Source organism: Haemorhous mexicanus, chromosome 8 (genome assembly GCF_027477595.1).
Source record: "Haemorhous mexicanus isolate bHaeMex1 chromosome 8, bHaeMex1.pri, whole genome shotgun sequence".
NCBI classification, from domain to species: domain Eukaryota; kingdom Metazoa; phylum Chordata; class Aves; order Passeriformes; family Fringillidae; genus Haemorhous; species Haemorhous mexicanus.
Genome location: NC_082348.1, coordinates 18268874 through 18291846, shown reverse-complemented (window position 1 = coordinate 18291846; position 22973 = coordinate 18268874). Strand labels below are relative to the sequence as shown.

General features: G+C 40.0%; 1 protein-coding gene across 1 annotated transcript in view; it reads right to left on the bottom strand.

Annotated features, from left to right (window-relative positions):
* Positions 1-22973, bottom strand: part of CSRNP3 (cysteine and serine rich nuclear protein 3) — a 99549-nt gene that overhangs the window by 75919 nt on the left and 657 nt on the right. The window lies entirely within an intron of this gene.

Sequence of the window (22973 nt, the reverse complement as noted above, 5' to 3'; positions counted from 1 at the left end):
TGTGTCCCAGAAGAAATTTTCAAGTTTGTATGGATGCTCCCAGAAAAGGCTTACTACTATTGGCATTGACTGTATTGCCAGACTGCTTGCAGCAAAGGTCTGGCCAACACATCTTTACTGCACCTCTTTATAAAAGAACATACAACATTTGGCTTGCTTAGCACCTTCCCAGCAACTGGAATGAGGTTCTGAGACTGGCAGCAGAGTATTTGGCTCAGCAGCTTTGCATTATGCTGCTTCCAGCTGCAAGAATGGCAGTAGGGTTCAGCTCCGTAATGAAGACTGGAATGCTATCAACTTCCTGAGTGCTGGAAATAAGTGGCTCTTAATATAAATTTTGCCCAGTTTAGCCCATGTAGTAATACTAATTGGCTCACTGCATCACCTTTTCATACTATTTCAGGGCTGATTTTCCATGCTGTTCTTTCATGAGCGCCAATCTTGCACCCCGCCTGCAGAGGAACTGCACAACCTGGCAGGGAATCTTGTGTATCTCCTGCCAAAGTACAGCATGGCCATGACTGCTACATGCCAAAGGGGCCTTCCCACCTGTCCAGCCCCAGTACACATAACTCAGCTCCCATTTACATGCTGCATTAGCACAAAGCCTGGCTGCTCCTTCACCACTGCCATCAAAGCCACTACAGAGGGAGCATGAATTCAACAGCTCTCCTCTTCTGCCGCACGTTCTCTGCATCTTGACACAGGGGGTAGCCATTCTCTACTCTGCAATATGTTATGTTTAACAGCTTTTCAAAAATCCAACCAATCAAAACAAAACAAACTCGCAAATCACTCAACGTGTCCAAATTCAGAGCATCTGAACTCCAAGAGCAGCAGCATGGACTTGTAATGCAAAACCATACTGCAGCATATTTGCAAAACTTGCTCTGAACTAGGTTTTCCTCTTTCTTTTTTTTCTTCTAAAAATACAGGAACAGACTCTTCCAGTTTAACTGTTTAAGTACTGAGGGATGTGTGCACAGTGGTGACAGGAAAGTGTAGTTGCAAATTTTAGGTAAAAAAATGACCAAATATTTCATACATTGTTCTGACCACAATTTTTGACAATAAGAGTACTACCTCTACGTGACAAGATTTAAAAAAGGACTAACTTTAGGAGATTACAGCTTAGAAACAAGACAAGTGGGTATTTTGGAGGTTTTCTGCCCAGTGGGAAACTTGGTAAGATTGCCTTCACCTTGTGGTCTGGTATTAACTGTACAGGACAGAATTCTGCTCCCACATGAACAAGCAATGCTGAAAATTGCTGGAAAAATCTAGCCTGGCAGAATCCTCAGCTCATCTGTTTGCAACTTGCTATAAAAAAAGCCAAACCAAACCACAAAAAAAAAAAAAAAAGCCACAGTACTTCCTCCATGGTATCATCATTATCTTTCACAACCTAGACGTCACAGGCAATATGCAACACACTTCTATATCCAAAACCCGAAAGATTCAAATTGGCACAACTTGGCTACCACTATAAAATGCAAAGATGTACTTCTAGCAATGTATCACACCTTTACTTCCTCAAATAAAGTTTAGATTACTTATTATCTCCATAGAATTTAAATTACATACACAGGAAAAGAAGGTTTAAAATTAAAGCAACTCAGGTTTGTCCGCCTCAGTTGAAAACAAATTACTCTCAAGAAGACTCATAGAAAAGTTTCAATAATACATTTAATTATCTGCTTTCTTAACACATTGACAGTCTCATATAGACTGGAAGATACTGTATCTTTTCCTCTCATTCATTCTGCTGTGTTAAGAACTGACTGGATGGACAGACCCCAGGACTGATGGCCAATAGTGCTGCATCCAGCTGGCGTCCGGTCATGAGTGGTGTCCCTCAGGGATCAGTGTTGGGCCCAGCCCTGTTTAATACCTTTACTGATGATCTTGATGAGGGGATTGAGTCTACCACTAGCAAATTTCCAAAGTTAGGTCAGGGTGTCCATCTGCTGGAGGGCAGGAAAGCCCTGCAGAGGGACCTGGACAGGCTGGATGGATGGGCCAGACCAAGAGCCTCAGGTTCAACACGACCAAGTGCTGGGTCCTACAAATGGGCCACAACAGCCTCCTGCATGCTACAGGCTGGGGGCAGAGTGGCTGGAAAGTGGCCCAGGGGAAAGGGCTTGGGGTGCTGGCAGACAGTGGCTGAGGGAGCTGGGGGAGTTTAGCCTGGAGGAGGCTCAGAGGGACCTTCCAGCCTGCAACGCGCTGGAAGGAGGCTGCAGCCAGGGGAGGGTCGGCCTCCTCCCCAGGCAACCAGCAACAGAACAAGAGGTCACAGTCGTAACCTGTGCTGTGGGAGATTTAAGCTGGACATACGGAAGAATTTTTTCACAGAAAAGGTGATTAGATACTGGAAAGGACTGGAAAGGGAGGTATTTAGGGAAAGACTGGACTTGACACTTAGTGCCATAATCTGGTTAACATGGTGGTGTTTGTTCATAGTTGGATTCAATGGTCTCAGAGGTCTTTTTCAACCTAATTGATTCTGTGATTTCAAGTAATCAAAAGCAAGTATTCAATTTTCACTTTAACTGACTTTTGGTACTAGTGATGTCACTTAAAAATGGATTTTAGTATTAACATGCAGAGGATTAATTATTTGTATGTGTCACAATACCTTCTAATATATGAATGCTATCTTTAAGATACTTCGTAACAGGAAAAATGCCCTTTTCAATGATGAAAAATGAATCAGCATACTGACTAACATATGCTACCAGAAATCATATATATATATATATATATATATATATATATATATATATATATAAACAAAATAAAAGAATACAAGGGGTATATTTAGCCCGCTATGAAAATGTTTGTCATTTGTTCTGTTTTCTAGGCACAAGGAAGTCATCCAATTGGAAAGAAGCAGAAACCGAAAAAACTGGCATTTTTCATTTATACTGAATACTAACAACAAAACAAGTTATGATATGTGGAAGGAATAAATAATGAAGAAATAGATTAAAAAAAATAGCATGACAGAATATCCCAGGTTGGAAGGGACCCACAAGGATCACTGAGTCCAGCTGCTGCAGGTTACACATTCTTAACTGAAAATATTTAATTCTTTAAAAGATGAAGTTGCTTAGCAATGCTAAGTAATCGAATGCTATTTCTTTCTTTTAACAAGTTTTTTAGTGATAGAGGCTTTGGCTTTTGCTTGAGGTAATTTAATATTTTACTTTAAATGGTTTACATGGTATTTCATTAAATGGTTTACATGGTATTTCAGTCACCTGCACATACAACTGATAAGGAAGTATTTGCTAATATAATAAATAAAAGAGAAAAATTCTTTCATTGGCAGGTTGTTAACTTACAAAGTCAGTGCTTAAGCATACTTTTTCTATCATGACTTCCCTGGGAATAAGCCTGTATCTTCAAATATTATACAACACTTTACCTGCATCACCACCATGAATTTTTTAACCAACTTTCTACCTGCTTTCCAACTCTTCATCTAGTCTACCTCCCACTCACATGCTCCCTTCTCAGCAGGGTCTCCAACCAAGGTTAATGAGCTTATCTTATTTCCACTGAGCTGGTGAATGCTGGCAGCAGTTGACAGTGAATGCTGGACAGAAAATGTGAATCTGTAGTTCACATAGAATACCTGAATCATTAGAGAACTTTATAACTAGTGACAGCACAGTAGTTTTATTCAGTATTTTTCATGCTGTCATTATTAAGCAGCAGATATTTTTAGCCACCAAAAGCCGAATCCATCTGCAGCAGCAGCGTTTCCAAGGAGACAGAATAATTTAAACACATGTGGAACTACATCTCTGTTTTCATCAACTACTCTGTTACTGGAGCACTTCTGAATCAGATTTCCCATTTGATGGGGGGAAAGTGATTTGAATACATGGATTTGAGACTGTAATTTAACAGTTGAGCTTATGCTTTCAGATACGTATCCATTACCTACAAATAACAAACGTTAGGTTACAGCTTCACTATTTTTCAGTCAGTATTATTTACCAGTTTTACATTTCAATATAACAAAAAACCCCAAACAAACAAAAGATACATCTCACCAGTCTTTCAGAATAATTTTTTTAATCACTGACTTTTGCTGCAAATCACTGATTTTTTTTAGCAAACATACCAGGCTCCATTTTCTGAAGAAACAGCTAGGAGGAAAGGACACCACTCCCAATGGTAAGGTACATAAGCAAGTAGACAGTGGACAAAGCTTCCTCCAGTCCTTTTTAGCACTCATAAGAGTCCTATTGGCTAGCTCCAGTTTTTCTTTATGCACAAATTTTTAGTAACTGTAGGTCTGCTTTAAGGGAATTCTCTCAGTGAATATAACAAAAATGGATTCATGCATTTACTGATTTTAATCTCTGAAATATATTAAAGCTAAATTCCACCATTTTAGCTTTAAAAATATATATACACTCAAATCAGTTATAATCACAATTTATTTCCATAAATTAATATTTTTGCTTCAAACCAGCAAAACAGGGTCCTGTGTAACAATTATTTCCTATGTGTAAAATGTAGAGGTAAGTCATCAGAGAGCTGACTCATTGAAATCCTTGCCCCAGTGAGGCACATATCAAAATATCCAATTGTTTCAGTGGGGCCAGGACTTCTGCCTTTAGTCCTATATTCTCATATAATGTGACTTGATAAACCAATTTACTTTCTGTACCAAGCAATTTATTTGCTGCTAGCCATCTCCAGACTGCGTGAACTAACAGCTGCTGCTAACACAAACTCTGCAGAAGCAAGCTATTTCAACAATCTATTAAAACTCAGATGTAAATGCTGTAGGTACTACAAGATTTATCTGTCTCATACACATAATAATATGCATCTTTTTTTTCCTTTATAAAAAAGATAATTTTATACCTGAGTTATCAACCACATTCATTCCAAACCTAAAAATAATGCAAAAAATCTACAAAATCCCTTTCAGTAGTGCTGAGGAGCCATTCTTACTGTTTGTTCACCACTAAATAATACAGTTTCAGAAGCAGTTTTTTCAGAAGCATTTTCCTATGCAAACTCAAAGAAAGCATTTTTAGATCTTCCAGCACTCTCTTCCTGTTGGTAGCATACACTGTATTTTCAACAGTGAGTATTTCCATCACACAAAATGACCTCTCTCCCTACAGCTTACTGAGCAACTTCAGCATCAATGAGATGCAATGCGTATCCTGTCACATGAGAAAGCTGCCAGCATCAGGCATGCCTATGATTTCACTGTTTATGGATCTCACATCCGTTGAAACCTCCAAGGCAGCAGCAATAATAACGGGAAAAGCTGCTTCAGAGTCATTTGTGAGGAACAAGCAAGATGCTTGCACATGCATTTTTATCCAAGAAATGTTGTGCAAGGATCAAGAATAGCTATTCATAACAGGAATTTTTTTCACCCTTACCTGTAAATCCGGTTTCTGTGTTTCAGCTCTGTCAGTGCAGAATGAAAGGTTTACTCCCCCTTTTTCCATCCATCAGACAGCAGCCATCCAATAACTGAAGTCATCCTGGCATCCTCTGGAACATGCTCTCTCCCTTATTTCCCACTCCCCACCCCCATCTGCATGCCAGCAAAATGGGAAAACAGCAAGAAGAAAACAACAAAAAAGCACATCTAAAAACCAGCTTTAAAAAGCTACTTAGTAGTCAGTGAGGACACTCAGTACTAAAAGGTAATGACAAAATTTAAAGACAAGAAAAAAACCAGTCTATTAATAAGCCTTCAGCTTCACTACTGAATAGGAATTCTCCCTTTCAGCTCTTCTTTGTAAGGAAAAAACAAGCAAACAGCTGTAGGAAGACAGTTACTGCCTGTATACATTCTTTGAGACTGACTCAGCTACCCAGATCTTCAGTGAAGAGTGCTGCTGTGTATTTAGGAAAGCTTGTGATTATCAAAATAACAGTGGTGCTTTTATGCAAACAAGGATCTGAAACCTCAATGCAAATTAGAATAATTCAGAGATAGATGCCAGGAATTTCCTACAAAATACGTTTCTTTCCGTTTGAGGCAGTATTTATAAAATACCTCAAAAAGAATAATTAGTAGATACCTTTTTCTTGAATTTAGCTGTGTAAAACTCTACCTGTATAACTGGTACGTGCACATTTATTTTACTGTATTTATAAGAGAGTAGCTAATGTTCAGTGTGCTGCATGAACTTTACACAAAACTTTCTACCTAAATAAGAATTCAGATGCAGAGAATGACTAGGTGAACAATCTTCAATTAATGCGCCTGAATTATACTCCAGTCTCTTTGCAGCCTCTTAAATCTAGTTTGAAAAAAATTTTTTCCAAGATTAGAGAATTTTTATTTTCTACCTCTCTATAATAAATCAGGTAAGTATCAGCTCAGTTGAAGACAGCAACATCACATTTCGTTTATGACAGTTTAATTACATTTAAAATCAAAATCAAACATGAGTCTTCTTAGCTAAGATATCATTTAGTGCCACATCAAAGCATTTGTACTCCAGGATTTCCCCTTTAAAGAAAAACATTAAGCAGCAGAAGCTGACAAATACCTTTGTGTATACAAATTTAAATCTCCAGCTATAGTTTTCCAATAAAATTAACTGTGAATTCCTTTAAATACGAGCATCTGTTCTCTTCTATGAATTATTGATCTTTAACGACAGCAAGACTATACCAATTAGCATACTTTCACTACAAAGTAATAGCTGATTTAGCTTCTGAAAAAATTAGCTGTCAGTCTTATCACAACAAACTGCCAGCAGATCCTGTGCATAACATTCAGATTCTGTCTTTACAAGTAAAGTAGGTGTCTTTTTAACCAAATTACCTCAGTTTAACATAAAACCTCTTCTTAGATGCCTAGGAAAATGGAAATCCCTTCCTGCGAGCATTAAAAAACTATTAAGTTTCAAACCCAAAAAATCAATACCATTTTCTTTAGTGGGAAAAAAGGGAATACTGAGGAGCACCTAAAAAGACATTTGGCCCTGATAAGCAATTGGCTGGAAGACTTCAAATTTATTTTCTTTATGGTCTGCAGAAAGAAATCTGGAATTGAGCACCAACACTTCACCTTTCAACCAGCCTGAGTGCTGAGAGAAATTAACAGACATACAGAACTGCAGTGCCATAAGTAGACTTAATAAACATTTTTAAAATTTAGATGCAAGGTGCAGCACTGTCCCATCCCCCAAACACCATCAGAATAGCTAGCCAAAAAAATGGGCAGTATAAACAAGTCAATCATAATGCCTTGCAAAATCTACTGTGAAAATAGGAGAGTATGAACAACAAAAACCCCAATAGCTCTACAGCAGGCATAGAATGAAGCAACTCTTAATACAGACAGACAGTGTTTCTAAAGTAAAACACAAATAGCATTGCTACAAAAACTGATTAGCATTAAGTAGGCTGCTGCTTCCCCCACACTCCACAAGGGCTGCACACACAAGCCTCCCTAGCAGTGGGGTCTGTGCAATCTCCAGAACCTAACTTGCCAGTTTCCTCAGATTTCTGTGTAACATCAGACAGTCCTTGTGAAACTTGCCCCAATTTGCACATCAAGAACTGAGTAAAGTCGTTTACATAATAAATGCATTTTAAATATAGGAAATTCACTTCTGCAGAGTGCTGAGGACATTCTCCTGCGCAGGTAAGGCTGCCTGGGCAAAAGCCCAACCTACAGACAGCACAGCTGGTGGCCCTGACAGAGGGAGGCAGCAGCAGCCCCTGCCCACCCCTTGCCAGGACCCTTCCTTCAAGCTGAGCCTCTTGCCCTGCCCCTGCTGGAGCTGCGCCCCCAGTGCCCTGCTGGGAGCCGGCCAGGCACCTCCCGAGCCCCGAGGGATCCCAGACCCGCCTCCCCAGCAGGCTCCAGCCCAGCCTGGCAGCCAGCCCCGGCCTGAGCTGCCCCGCACTGCTGAGCTGCCCTCGGCTTCCCTCTCACCTGCTCTGTCCAAGCCACCTGCTGCACTGGCTGCTCCCCGGCAGAGCACCTGGACCCGACTGGCCCTTTCCAGAGCCAGCGCCTGCTAAATCTCGGCAATGCTTTCCAGCTCCGAAGTGCCATTATTGGACTAATTAACCACATATACACAGAGATGGAGAAATGGAAACAATCCAGGTTCGTACCCAGTCCCTGCTGTGACTCTAGGAATTACTTTTTGTACCTGTATTTGTTTGGCTATTTCTCCTTTTTTTTTAAACTTACCTAGACTTGATACTCCATACAACACACATTTATCTTTTTTCTCCTGAGCTATTACATTGGAAAAACGGAAAGTTCCACCAGAAAGCAGATTCCTGCAACAACTTCCTTTGCTTTTTTCCCCCCTGATTATGTTCATTGCTACCAAAATATTACCTTCTGTTTTCTCTGACTCTACAAAGAATGAAGTTTCTTTTGGAAATCCCTGTATGAAATAGTTTGACAGGATCAGCTCCCTCCTAAATAAACCTTCAGGCTGTGGAACTGGACGGCACCACCTTCACCATCTTAGTTTCTCCTGAAATGCAAATCTTTCCAAGCAGGAGAGAAGGCAAGAAATGGCTGAGGGCAAAATGGTCTTGTAGATGTACAAATCTCAAAGAACTCTGATTACTGGTAACTAATATCTCTTGATCTCCACTTCATAAACTGCACAGGCACTGGATCCCAGAAGCTATACTCTGGTTACATAACTTTATGACAGTTTATCACACAGTCCTTCACTAAAGCCAATTACTGTAGATATCTCCTGTCAAGGGTGAGAGCAGCTCTAACATCCTTCATGAAGGCACAGGTGGAGCTTGATGATTCGAGAATGTTCCAGGCAAACTTTTGAGACAGTCACCAGTCTGTTCACCAGGCTACTGACTGCAGGCTCAGGCATTTGCCTAAGACAAGCAGTGGTTACTGGCCAGCCCAGGAGCAGAAGAGCTATCACCTGACCTGTTGTAAGAGGTCAGGTCTTCCATAGCAAAATCCTCTTCTGAAAGATTGCTCCTTGGATGTTAAAACAAATTTCTCACATGGGTCTAGAAATAAGACCTTTATTCACAGTCTTAAGTAATGCCTGCAGAATCTCAGTATTCTGAGGTTTAAGTAGTTTGAAACTATCAAACAGGATATGTGAGATACAGTTTCCATGAGTCTGGTAAAAAAACAACTCCAGAGTCAAACAGCAAAGTGCAAAATGCAGAATCCATACAAGAAGTTATATTGGCTTCAACGCCCTACTGACTGCATTCCATGAAGCCTGAAGACAGTTCAGGCTGGAAGAGGTGGTGGATAATTATGGGCAATGCGCAATGAAAACACATCACCCTATATTTTGAAAATCAAAACTCTTTCAGGAAAGAACAAGATTCATTAAGGGCAGCATTCATACATTCTTACTCTTCAACAGAACCTAGAAGCCTGTACTGTGTCCGAAGGAGCTGAACTGTGTTTGCTCCAGTCCAGAACAGAAACAAACCAAGCCCTTTTCATGAGGCACATCATACTGGTCAGTGGATCTGGCACTTGAATATATTCCTCCTGTTACTGTAGGAGGAATTAAGTATCAAGGAGCTGTAAAAACTACACTGAGATGCTTGGCTTGCAGATGAAGATGCAGATTGAGCTCTCTGCGGGAGGCCAGAGAGAGACAAGAGGCTGTGAACTGTCAACTTTGGGATGATAAAAGGCACAAAGATTAGTGATGCTGGCCAGGTGAACAGACACTGAGAGACACAGCAGGAATCTGTAGGAGTCTCTAGCTACAGTGACCCCAAGAGAAGTTATAAAGTGTCTTTTCCCAGCCCAGCACTTGCAGAAGGAGTCAGGGCTCTTCATTTCTTGGTCTCAAGGCTATTTATTGTATCTTATCTATAAAGTTCTTTCTCCTGTCCTGCCAAGGTCCACTCATCATGACAGTCAGAGGCACTCTGCCTGCCCCCGGGGTCATGTTATGTCTTTATACTAAATACTACGTATACAATGTTTACAATTACTTTCCAATACCTATCACCTATGTTACACAGTGAGCTTCTACTCTAAACCAATCTCAATGTGCCAACATCACAGCAGAAGATGGAGGCCAAGAAGAAGAAGAAGGAGAAAGGCAGGACATGCCCAAATCCCTCCATCTTGCCCCCTGAATCTCCATTCTAAAAAACCCCAAAATCTACTTTTTCACCCTGTGATAAATTCACTGTCATTCTACTTAATTTGTCATGGCTTGCAGATCTTCATCTAAGGTTGGTAACTTGTTCCACAGGTCATAATCAAAACCACAGGCATTCTGGGCTCTGTGCCAGGGTCTCTGAGACCCCTGGCAGGGGTCTTGGCTGCTCAGGACAGCCAAAGGGATGTCCTGGGTCCTGACAGGAATTTATTAATAAGAAAGAAGATGAAGTTGGGTGACACCAGCATGGTGAATGGACACAGGGAAGGCAGCAAGAGCTGAAGACTCCTGGAGGAGAAGAGAAACTTTTCCACACTGGCACTGTGAAGGCACAAAGCCTTTGCTGGGGGTCCTGCCCCAGAGGCACCAGCTCCAGCTGTTTCTGTGTTGCTGTGCCAGGAATAAACGGCTTTATGGACATGTGAAGCTCTGCTGAGGGCAACCCGGGGTGGAAATGGTGAGGAAACTTGGTCTGGCTGTGTGAGGGGGCGGTGCTGGGCATCCAGCAGGGCCTGCTGGGTCACTGGGGCCACCTGCCAGGAAGGGGCTCTGGTCCCAGCTGTGCAGGTGTGGCCTTGGGAGTGCAACTGCCAGGGCCTCGGGAATGGGCACACTGGGAAGTTTCATCAAGGGGCGAGTGGGGAAGGACTACACTGACTATTGCACTGCTAAGGGCCAAAAACTCCTGCCACAGCTTTAAGACAAACAGTACAGCAGCACCCATTAGAAATAAGATTTTCTTTACTCCTTGATAAACAAAACCAAGGAAAACCAAAACAAATGTTCCTTTCTTCTTAAAATATACGTAGCAAGCTTGTGTGAAATCAAGTAAAATTAAAAACAAACCAAAAAAAAAAAAACCTACACCACAGAAACCTCCATGAAAATAGTTTCAGGTGAGAACAAATCTCAGGCAAAACTGAAAAACATATTCAAGGCAGACTAATTTTAACCTCTTAGAAATGCAACTTACATAAATTTCAAGTTTCTCAGACTCCCACCCACTTACCAACATTCAGTCTATATTCCTTCAATCAGCTCAAAAGTATAGTCATCTGCCTTCAGTCAAAGCAAAAGTGGTATGACAAATGACACAAAAAGAGACAAAAGGTAAGCAAGGAACTTTTGCACCAGAGTTTACATAGATTTCCATTCACTCACCTGTGACTATCTTATAAAGCAGCTTTCTACCATGGAAATTATTTCCAATTTTGCTTATTTGCAAACCAACTAAGTCAGGTAAGCACTTCCCAAAACCCAGATTTGACGACTCATAACTAAATAACAATATAAAAGCCTAAAACGTTAGACTTCAAAAACAAGCTTCTCTTGAACCATAACCTGCGCTTCATGACTGAAAGGCAAAATTAAACAAACCTGAAAAAGTTTATTAACCCAGTTTTTATTGGTAGTAAATAAGAATTCTTGGCTTTTAGCCATATCTGCTCCAGTGATGGTGGCACAGCACAACAGTAAGGGAAAAGAGGAGGTACTACTTTTTGAAAGGAACAGAGACAGACTGACAGCTAGGTCAGGGAGGAACACCACTTTTCACTGCTATGATACAGGCACCTTACGAGATTTTACTTAGTCAACACAGCTGAGTACCTGAAAGATTAATAAGGGTTCTTTTCCTGCTTATTTTGCAGGCAAGAGTTTCTTCTTTTATTTATATTCTTCCTCCTCTACCAATGCACTGACTTGATGAAGCCTTTAAGGTTAAAAAAACATACAGAAACATAAATGCATGAAGCCAAATATTATGTGCTTAAGCAGCTATACCACAGTTACAAACATTTTAATTCAAAGAGGAGAGGTGGAAAAACATTAAGAACAGGGATAATATCTAAATACATTTCCTCCAAACATCTGATGCTCACCCCAATTGTGAGCATTTCTCATTTTTTTCAAGAGTAAAAACAAAAATCAACTTAGATAAATTTGGCCCTGAGTATTATCATCCTGGTTTCAACCACATGCTCAGCGTCCTAATCCTCCTAATTTGTTCTTTCCTGGCAAGTTTCAGCTCTCTCCCCTGCCCAGCTTCATTCATGAGTCTACAGCTACCCTATCTTCAGCCTCACCTATTGCTCATATTCATATTCATTCATATTGGCCACTAAAAGTAGCCCTGAGCCTTTTACTTTTATTGGGGATTGTGGGGCTGCCCATAGTCAGTTCACACAGATGACCAGAGACGTGACAAGGCTACACTGATATCTAAAATCACATTTCTCCTGTATTAGACGTTGGATTTTGTGCCATATGCTACATATATCCATGTGCCAACCAGTCATCAAAAGAGGTATCAAATGGTGAATCAGGTCCTCAAGGACATCATAGAGACAAACAAGGTTTTTTTCATAGCAATTTCTGATGTAAAAAATTAATAGTGTTTTACATTTCTACCAACAAAAGTACTACATTTTTAAATACTTGTGCAAAATTTAATCCCAGAAGTCACTGAAGGAGCTCCTCCTTTATCCCACACATACTTTTAGGAAAGGCCATGCACTGTTGCTATTGACAGTTCTCAGTGTTTTTCCCAGTGCCGCTGATGCACAACTCACCAAAACAGACAAGGAAAGAGCATCCAAGGAAATCATGTCCAGCTCATAAGGACATGTGATTAACAAGTACTACCAGCCTTTCAATACACCACTTCCTTGGGGCCATTCTCATGCCTGTTCCATGCATGGTTTTGTCCTAGTGTGGTTTTTTCTAGCAACATAAAGAAAAATCCCCATTGTACAGGAAACAACATAAGAAGTTTTGCATCACAAAAGATTAAAGATCTTTAATCACACAAGAGATGATGAGTAGGGCATTAAGTTAAGCTATCGAATGAATAGTAAACAAATTCAAAACTTGTAAGTGGCAGAGCTGTTAAAAAAATGAGGGGAAAATTATATGAAAGATCAGTTGCTTTTTCAAAAATTCAGAGTGCCTAATTTGTCTTCTTGAAAAATGAAAGGTCATTATTTAACTTTTTTCACCATCATAGCTAAGGCAGAATTCAAATTTTTGCTGATAAATTAAAATGTCCTCACTTCCCAAGTAACAGGAACTTCAGCTGCACCAAAGAAAGCAGTGTTCTGCAAAAATCAACCCGTGTCTTCACATATAGATCTGCAAAAGCATTCTAGAAGAGAACACTCCCTGGGCAGGGAACAAGAGTCTAGCTCCTATTTCCAAATCAATCTTGTGAAGGAGAAAGCCAAATGATCCCTACACACAAGTGAGTGGCCTATATTAGAGTGTTATGCCCCATTTAATCCAATATCAGCCAAGAGAAATGGCAGGCCCTCGCTTAGCACTATCCTCCCAACATTATTTTATAGCTTGTTCATTACATTTTGTCTCTGAAAGATTCAGGTGTCAATTTCAACACTTTCAGGCCAAGAAAAAACAGTATCCAAGTCTCTCACTTTCTTAGGAACTACTCTCAACTACAATAAACAAGTACATGGCTATCATTGGTAGAAGAGAAAATCCAATCACAGTAAGAGTTCACCCATAGAAAAGAGATCAGCACTTTGGATTTCCACTGCCCAGAGCTGACTGTACTCTAAAGCTCATAAATTCAGATATCCTACAGTGCTGGTATGCCCATTTCAGCAAGGTGGAAGCCCCAGTGAAATGCAGGATGACTGAATACAGGATGACACAAGTTCTACTGGCTATGTTAAAAACACAGTAAGCATTACTTTAAAGGTTGTAGCTGCAGATAGACATCAAATGGATTTCCTGACTTGCAAATGCCTTTTTAATCACCTTCAGTGCAGCAGCAAGCCCGCAAGAAAATGCTTAGCAGAATCACAAACTTTGAAGGAGCCGTACCAACAGAAGGTCAGGGTTTGCAGTGAAAACCGGGGTAGTCAAAAGCAACAACCAGGAACTAATTTAAACAGCTTTCTCAAGACATGTCAAACAAGGAAAGACAAAAAACATTGTCACTGGGCAGAGAGAGCTCTTTTCACACAGATCAGTTTCTGAAGAGAGGCTCTGGAAGAATCCCAAAGTTGTCATCAAAATCAAAAAGCCTCACTTCTTACACAAACTGTTAAGCCTTAGGCTAGGAAGGATTTTCAAAGCAGTGACAGAGTCTGCTTTATTTTGCATCATTGTGAATAGATAATTTTTTGGTGAAGTTAATGAGTGATAGAAGCTGGAGAACAGGCTTCGTTCAGTGTTCAGACACAAAATCAGAAAGTCATATGCAATGAGAAGTCATTCAAGCTCTCCTTTACTTAGAACAAGTGTTTATATTCAGAGTGTCTGAAAGGGAGAGGTGCAGACAATGGTCTCCACAGTCTTCCTATTGTATCCCTTACAGATCTTTTACAAACTCAATCAAAAATTGTCTGAAAAATCTGTCCAGTCAGGTAGCTATGCCCCAGGATGAGAGATGCAGTGCTTAAATGTAACTGGAGGGACTCAGGGGCAGAAAAAATCCACCCTTGATGATCAGATGGTTCTTATCTCACAGGTAGGTGGCATGTTGAAACAAAGATGGCATCAAAGATAGTACCTTTTTACAGCTACATCAAATAGGGAAAATACTGAAGGTTGGCCATCAGACAATCCCTTCAGTATTTCTGCTGCATATTGAATATGTAGAAATACAGTGTACAGCACAAGTCAAAAACTTGTCTTTGTAACCAAGCTAACTTCTCTTATCTATTAGCATGACCATTGGTACTTGCCCAAGGGTAACCTGGAACAGTTCTACAAAAGGCCTCACTTGTAAATAGATTAAGTATACAAGGGTAAAGGATATCATCCACTCACTGTTATGGATTAAAATATAATAGGAAAAGTTCAATATAAACTGGAAGATACAGGAAAGCCATTTCAAATATTTTCATATATCATCTGATGTATTTTCATATATCATCAGTTACTTTTTTTGCTATTTTGAACTATTAACATACAGTTCTCACCAAACGCTTTCAAAAGCAACAAAAAACAAAAAAAAAAGACCAAAACCATTTGGAACAATTTAAACTTCAAGATAAGTTCTAATCACTCTACAGATATTGAAAAGATAAGTTCCCTAATCATTTATTACTAAAACTAAACTAAATATTAATTTAAATCTGTTTTAAAAATTGATTTTAAATAATTTCTTTTAGTCTATCTTTTTAAAAAAAATCTAATAGTGAGATGCAAGCAATTCAAGATTTTCTAATAAACATTATATTTCATTCTTGGGATACAATATGGAAAGAGAACAGAAAACCAGGCAATTTTAGCTATATTCTTGGGGCTTTCCTCCTCTCTGACATTTACAGACTTGATCTATAACATCTCTTAAGGAAAACAATAGTTTTGATAATAATTGAATGTATTCATTTTATAGATAATATATCACTGTAAAAAATACAATTTTTTCACATCTTAATAGGAATTTTAGTCACAGTCATGATCAGCAGCAGTATGAGTAGTTTCATCAGTAATATACCAGATACTGACAAGAAAGTCTAATAGTGATCAGTTCAGGAGCTATTCTAAGTCTGTAAATTATCTTCATTAAGCACTAAACATGGTAGTAATTTTATTTTAATATCAGCATTTTTATCAGACTGTCCCTTTAAAAAAACACTGAAGTAAATACTTCTGTCCATTAGTTATCCTAAAATGCAACCCACACTGCACTCTGCAAACAAAAGTGTGAATTTTCTTTAAAATCCCTCTTCCTAAGGGAGGTACCACAATCAAAGAACTCGGCAAGAGCATCAGTCGGCTGCAATCAGGCACTGACACCTAGCGAATGCTTGCAGTTAAGAAATGCTGGGCTCATCTCCTCACCGCCCTGCACCACCAGCGTTACCAGCACACTCGTCCTGACAAGGTGCTTCAAATTCAATGTTTCCCTGATTCCACCTGGGGGGCCACCAGGACGGGCGGCATTCCGAGCATGAAAAGACACACAAAGCATCTGAGCAGCTCAAAAGCGTGTATGTCCCGGAAAGGAGTCCCGACTTTGTTTTATTTTTCATGCATAATGGCAGCCTAGTGACTAGTGCTCAGTACGGCAGTGAGAACAAGCAGACAGACAAGTTCCTCGAGACGAGATGGATTCTGCAACCCCCCAAATCCACTCAGGGAGTCAGCTGGCTCCACACACAGCACAATTGTTTTCTTTCCATAATGCAGCAGATGGTGCTGGAGATGATCTGAAAAGCCCTTAAACGTGAACGGCACATGCAGAGAAACAGTGGAGACTGCAACCAGAGGATTTATAGCCGAGAACAATCTGGGGTCAGTGATTATGTCATCACATTGTCACTCCTAATGTGTCTCAACAGAGATGCAGAAGCTAGCTGTTGGACCCATTCATTGAGCTTCATGCAGAATCACCAGCCTCACTTCCTCACCATGAACAACACAGAGTTCCTGACATTCTTACTCCACTCCTCTTATTCTTCGATTGCATTTAAGGGATCCCTTTTCCCAAAGCTTTTGCATTTCTTCAGCCTAAACCCCAAGGTAGCAATTATCTGTTCTCTTGAATTCTTAGGGAGCACTGGACAAATTATTCAGTGAAAAACTGCACTGCCTAGTATTACAAGCAAAGCCAGAAAACAAATTCCAAAATAAGCCTTCAAGCTCTTACAAGTGAGTTGAGATGTGTTGGAAGGCAGGGGAGGAGGGGCAATGCAATACACTGCCAGATGCTATCCATCACCGTAAATCTTTTCAGACCCATGTTCCAATTTCCAGTTTTCACAGCCTCAGTTTCTTGAATTTCCAAACAGAATGTTCCAGAATCACATACAGCATTATGAATTGTATACCTCTGCAGCCTGTAAGCATTTTTCCAATATTAGCTCTGAATTGACTTCAATGGAAGCTAGTTGGAAGAAAAAAAATAAAATCAGTAATTCCAGAACTTCTAGCTTCACTTGAAAAAAAATTATGTGCATCCAGGGTATTCATGCTTGGCTCTGGGTGCTAGGCTCAATTTCTCTCATGTATATGCAAGTTATTTTGTTACAGCTATAACCTACACAGGTGACAGCAGTAGTGAAAAGTCTTTAAAAATGGATATTTGGATGAAGTTATTACTAAATAGTAGGTTGCTCCTTCCTGTATGATCCTACTCCAGCAGAACTGAATGCCTTTGAATGAACAACTCCAGTTGTAGACGTCACAGTGGTGTTTTTTCCTTTTCATGATTCCATATTAATCCATATTTGTTTGTGGTGACAGTGGCAGGGGGAAAAAGTCTCCCAGCCCAAACCATGAAGACCAGCAGGCCATTGGCAGCTGCCTTTACTTTCCAAACTTGTTTTTAATACATCTCTAAATTACCACACGTTATGAGGATAAATTTCTTAGATGTACTACTCAGAGGCTTTTACAACATTAAATTATCTACTTTACCTGAGCTGATTGTTTCAGCAACTTTATAATTCCCATTTTCTTTTTTACCAGTTACAAAACAAAACAACCCATACTAAACTGTGGGGTTATGGCGGGAACTTGACAAATCTGAAGAACTGGCTTCTTATTCTGGAATGAGTGCTCAGAAGGAAAAACAACAACACAAAAAACCTATCTAACTTTGAAAAAAGACCCAAGCAGAATCACTCTATCAAGGCTTATCCTATAGCTGTTTGGTTCAGGATATACCCCAAACATCCCATGTCACTTTTGCTCATCTGAGATGGTGAGGGACAGACACTGAAAAACACACAAAATTTCTGCCACTGTTAATAAATTTTAGTTTGTGAATCAGGTGCAGTATTTTGAGATCCTTCATTTTAAAAATATAGTGTAAGTCTGTTAAAGAAGTAAATATTTTATGAATGCATCTTGGAAACAAGTTCAAGCCAAAGTACACATTAGCAGAAGCAGGGCAAATCCTGAGCAACTAAATTCTCATTAGTTTTTATAAGCATATACAATGTTCATAAATATAGAAACATACAAATTTCTAGGTGTATAGATCGCTCTCTGGCTTGTTGAGACTGTATCTGGAAGACAACACGTTTTTCTATGCTATCACCACAGTAAAGCTTGACAATTTTTTCATAATTTCTTATACCATGTTAAAAATTAGAACAGGTAATCTTGTCAAATAAGAATTCACATGTAGGTGTAAACATAAGGGCAAAACACAGATCATTAAGGAGAGGAACCTGAGGGGGAACAGCAAGTGCCTGATCAGCTTTCAATGATCAAAATGTCTTCAGTAATAAAGAATATTTATACACCCTCAAAGCAGTATCCTGCTTTGCAGTTCAAAAATCCTTGTTGCCATGGGAACTGCAAAAGAAGCCAGTTGTGACATAGCAAGCCTATAACAGAAACAAGTCTACTGTGAAATGACCAACAGTTCAGGGTTTTGAATAAAAAATGCTTGAGTATTTTAAACCTGAAAACAAAATGCTGCCTCAAATCTTTCTTCCAAATCCTCTTTCCACAAATATCTTGCAAATTTTCACTAAAATATAGACATTGTTTATACAAAATGGGGCAAATTTGTATTTCATATCTACTACATCCAGCGCAAAAAATACCTACTTCCATATGTGTCTTTTGCAGATATTTTTGGTACAAAGTGTACATTAGTGATTTACATTACTGTAATTTATATAGAGAGACAAAGAGATCTCAAAAAAAAAGAAGAGACAAAAGACTAAAGCACACACAAAAAAATACGGCATAAGAAACTATATAAAGGAAGACTTCCAATGCAATTACATAAAACAATTTTTCAAGGGTATACATGTAATTTGCCCTTTGTATCTGTTCTCACCAGGTAACAAAAATCAGTGCTTGATTACTAAAATAGAACATCATGTCTTTTGAGAAGGCTGTTGGCACTTCAAAGCAAAGCAAAAAAGCAGTGTCAAACCCAGAGTCATGCAGTTCCCACTTGAACACAAACAGTTTGCAGAAGTGTGAATAAAAAAACCCAACAGGCTGATCAAAGGATCCATGTAATAACATGGAACTCATACTTTCAAACATAACCCTTTCAGTACCCCATTATCATCTAATCGAGACACTAGACTTATTTTCCTGTCAAATATGTGTATGATAAACATGTCTTGAGAACACCACATGATAAGTTTGCACTGAAATGATGTGACCTTTAGGTCACATATGCTGATTTGTAACACGACAATGAAGTTGGGGAGAGCCCTGAAGAAAACAGTTTTGCAAAACAGTTACCCACAAAACTGCTTTTATTTGTCAGAGCAGTCTCGTATATGTTTAGAATACCTTTTACCATTGTAACTACAGAAGTAGCACATTATGACTAATTTAAAAAGAAGCCTAGGGAACTAGGTACAAGTCTTATCTGCAGACTGGCTCATGGCTCCAGATTGCTTTGCAGAACCATTAATTAGGAAATACATTCTTTTTTATCTGTTCTAACAACACTTCCTTCTCAGACAGCACATTATACAGAATGTATTATCACTGAAACCAATTAGTTTGAATTACCTTCATTTCACCCCCCTCCCTGGAGGGCAGATAAGAGCAGCTATCTTCATTTTGGCCATGCCCACTCTCCTTTTTGACCTAGCCTGCACACCCTGGCACAGAACTGTACAGGTCTTGCCAAATGCTTGGACTAATCACCAAGTAACTGAGGCTATTGAGAGTAATGGAAGGCATTTCCAATTGAGAGGGCAGTTGCCTAGGAAATGGGAAATGCAACAGGCTTTTCTTTTTTACCTGTCAAAGCCATAAAGCAAACAGGACGAAGGAAAGGGAGAGCACTGATACCTGAATCTTTATTAAAGTCTGCAAGAGTATTTAAACTGGACTCAACAAGTCAAGCAATCTACCACAAAGTGAACCAGTTCGGTGAGAAAACCTTTAAAAGATAAAGTTTTACTTTCAGAATAGTGTGGCATTATTCATTTGACAAGTTTTTAGAATTAGCAAAAATAGAAGCTTCCTTAAATGGGTTGTGGGGTAAGGAAGTAATACAGTACAGTGATGCATATTAGAAACAGCAAAAAACAAAGGAAAATAATAAATCTTCTAGATAATTTCACATGCACATATCAGTCCTTCACCTAACACTGCTCTATTTGATGAATCCTTTTTCCAGTAACACAAATGTTCTATTTTTATCAGATTCATACACACATTAGGGAGATGTCTTCACTGCCAGAGCTATCTGTGGAAGACTGAAAAGAGTGATGTCCAGAGACACTCTGGAGTGCCTGTGTGAGGGGGCAGGGGCAGGTCAGGCCTTGCCCTGGTGGGGCAGTGCCCTGCTCCACACCCCCCACCCTAGAGCCTGTATCCCAGCCCTGCTGTGGCTGCCAGCTCCTGGCACAGGGGAAGCAATGCTCCACACCCCACCTCTGGAGCCCCTAAGCCAGCTCCTAAGTGGCCAAATGACCACAAGTCCCACCTGGGGGAAGGACCCAGGAAGGATAAGGGGTATTTAAGGCCAAACATAAAGCAATCAGATGTCTTGACCCTACTTCCTCTTGGAATTTTCATCTCAATACCACTGGAATCCAGGAGTTGGTACTGATATGTATCCTTTTCTGGATCTTTTCTGTCTTTCTTTCTTCTTCTAATTCCTTCTTCTTGGAATTTCTGAGAACTTAAAACTGAATAGGCTTAGAGTTTGCTAAGTTGAATGGGCCAAGTTAATGCTTTGAGAAGTGTTTTATGTTGATTGAATGCTGCATTAAACCATTTTCAAAATTTCTTTGGTTTTCTAAAGTTGCCAATAGAGTTCTTTTTGCTGTTTTGATCTCTTGAGAATACTTTGTCAATACTTCTCCGGTGTGTCTAACTTAGAATACATGAACAACTGTAAGACCTTTCCAATGGCTCATCAAGTGAGTTGCTTGGGGCCTTTACAGCATTCAAACCTCCTTATTCTCAGGTTCAACATTCTCTAAATTAGTGTGCTGGGTTTGGCTTGGAGAGAGTTACATTTCTTCACAGCAGCTGGTACGGTGCTGTGTTTTGGATTTGTGCTGGACACAGTGTTGGTAATTCCAGGATGATTTTGTCATTGCTGAGCAGTGCTCACACACAGTCAAAGCCTTTCCTGCACCTCACACAGCCCCACCAGGGAGGAGAATGGGGGTGCACAAGGAGCTGGGAGGGGACACAGCCAGGACAGCTGCCCCCAGCTGCCCCCAGGGATATCCCACACCACAGGGTGTCATGCTCAGCATACAAACCTGGGGGAAGAACGGGGAAGGGGAGATGTTTGGAGTGACAGTGTTTGTCTCCCCAAGTCACCGTTACGTGTGGTGCAGCCCTGGCTGTGCTGGAGGTGGCTGAGCTCTGGCCTGGCCATGGGACCTGCTGGATGGATGCCTTGTTTGGCTTTGTTGGTGTGCACAGCTTTTCCTTTACCTACTGAACAGCCTTTACGTCAACCCACAAGTTTCCTCACTTTTACCCTTCTGATTGTCTCCCCCATCCTGCTGCTGGAGTGAGCAAACAGCTGTGCAACATTTAGTTGCCAGCTGGGGTTAAACCAAAACCATCAGTCACCATCAACCACCTGTAGGAGATTCCCCTTTAGAAAGTAAACCAACGCCCAGCTCAGCCCCATTCACCCCCCCTTCACTTCGAACAAACAGACTGATGTAGTACATCCCTGCAGTAACATCTGTCTGTGGTTAAAGCAAGCTGTGCTACCAGTGTGACAAGTGCCAAACAAGGCTGTCTGCCGATCTGCAGCGTCTCTACAAGGCCATTTGTTTCCAAAATACAACAATTTACAATAGTGAATGTGTGTTAGAACACACATTACAACCTCCTGCAGTTGCTTATTGCTTATTCCCTCCACAGCCGTTGCAGTGCAATCACAGAGACAGGAAATAATTTTACAATGTCATTAGAACAACCTCACAGAAACAAAAATCTAAACACTAGACACAAGACCTATCACAAAGATAAATTCATAGCAAGGCAACAGTGCATGCTGCAAACACTTTTTGGACTATTACACAAGTAAGGGTCGCCACAGAGTGAAGAAACCAGTCTACATTCAAGTACTTTATATTCCATATATACTACCTAATTCAAAATACAAACAGATTTCCATGGTTCAACCAAAATTCGACGACATATTGCAGAAAGCTCTATTTATTTCATAGCAAAAGCTGAGTAGACCTAAAAAGCTTTATGAAGTGTAAGAACACTTTAATATAAAGCATGTTTAGTCACAAACTATCCACATTTTCTCACTGTGCTGCACTTAACTGCATTCTCTAAAACAAATTAGGATGAGATTTTTAGTGACTAGTGAGAGATTTTGCTGAGCTAGCCTGAACTACCGTTCAAACAATAAACATAAAAATAACATCTTGAAACAATAGCCACAGATAAGAACAGGCATACAAAAAGGGCAGACCTTTCCTTGTAGTCAATTTTTAAAAGCTGTATTTAAGAGATTATTTTAGCCTGCTTTGCTCTGACAAGACTAAAAAGCACATAAGTTGTTCTGGAATCACCCTAAGGTATGTCACTCCAGCACCTTTGCCCTTGGGTGTTTATTTACGTTGCCACTTTTCAGGGTAAATATACTGAAATTTACAAATCCCTTAGAGCTTTGTTTTTTCTACAGACACGATGCAAAAATCCGTTCTCCAGTTTGCCCACTGATAAAATAAGGGTGACTAATATGGATGGGAAATCTTTTGTGGCAGACTTTTGTTAGCAATCTTTCCCCAGTAAAACATATCGTCGTTGAGAACACGGCAATATACGGTGGGTATAATCACCCATTAAGTGTGAAAGAACACGGGAAACTGAGCATGTTTTGCAGCCTGAAGCAATCTGTCCATTATTTAGCTCTACTAGCTTCTCACAACTGTTTGCCTT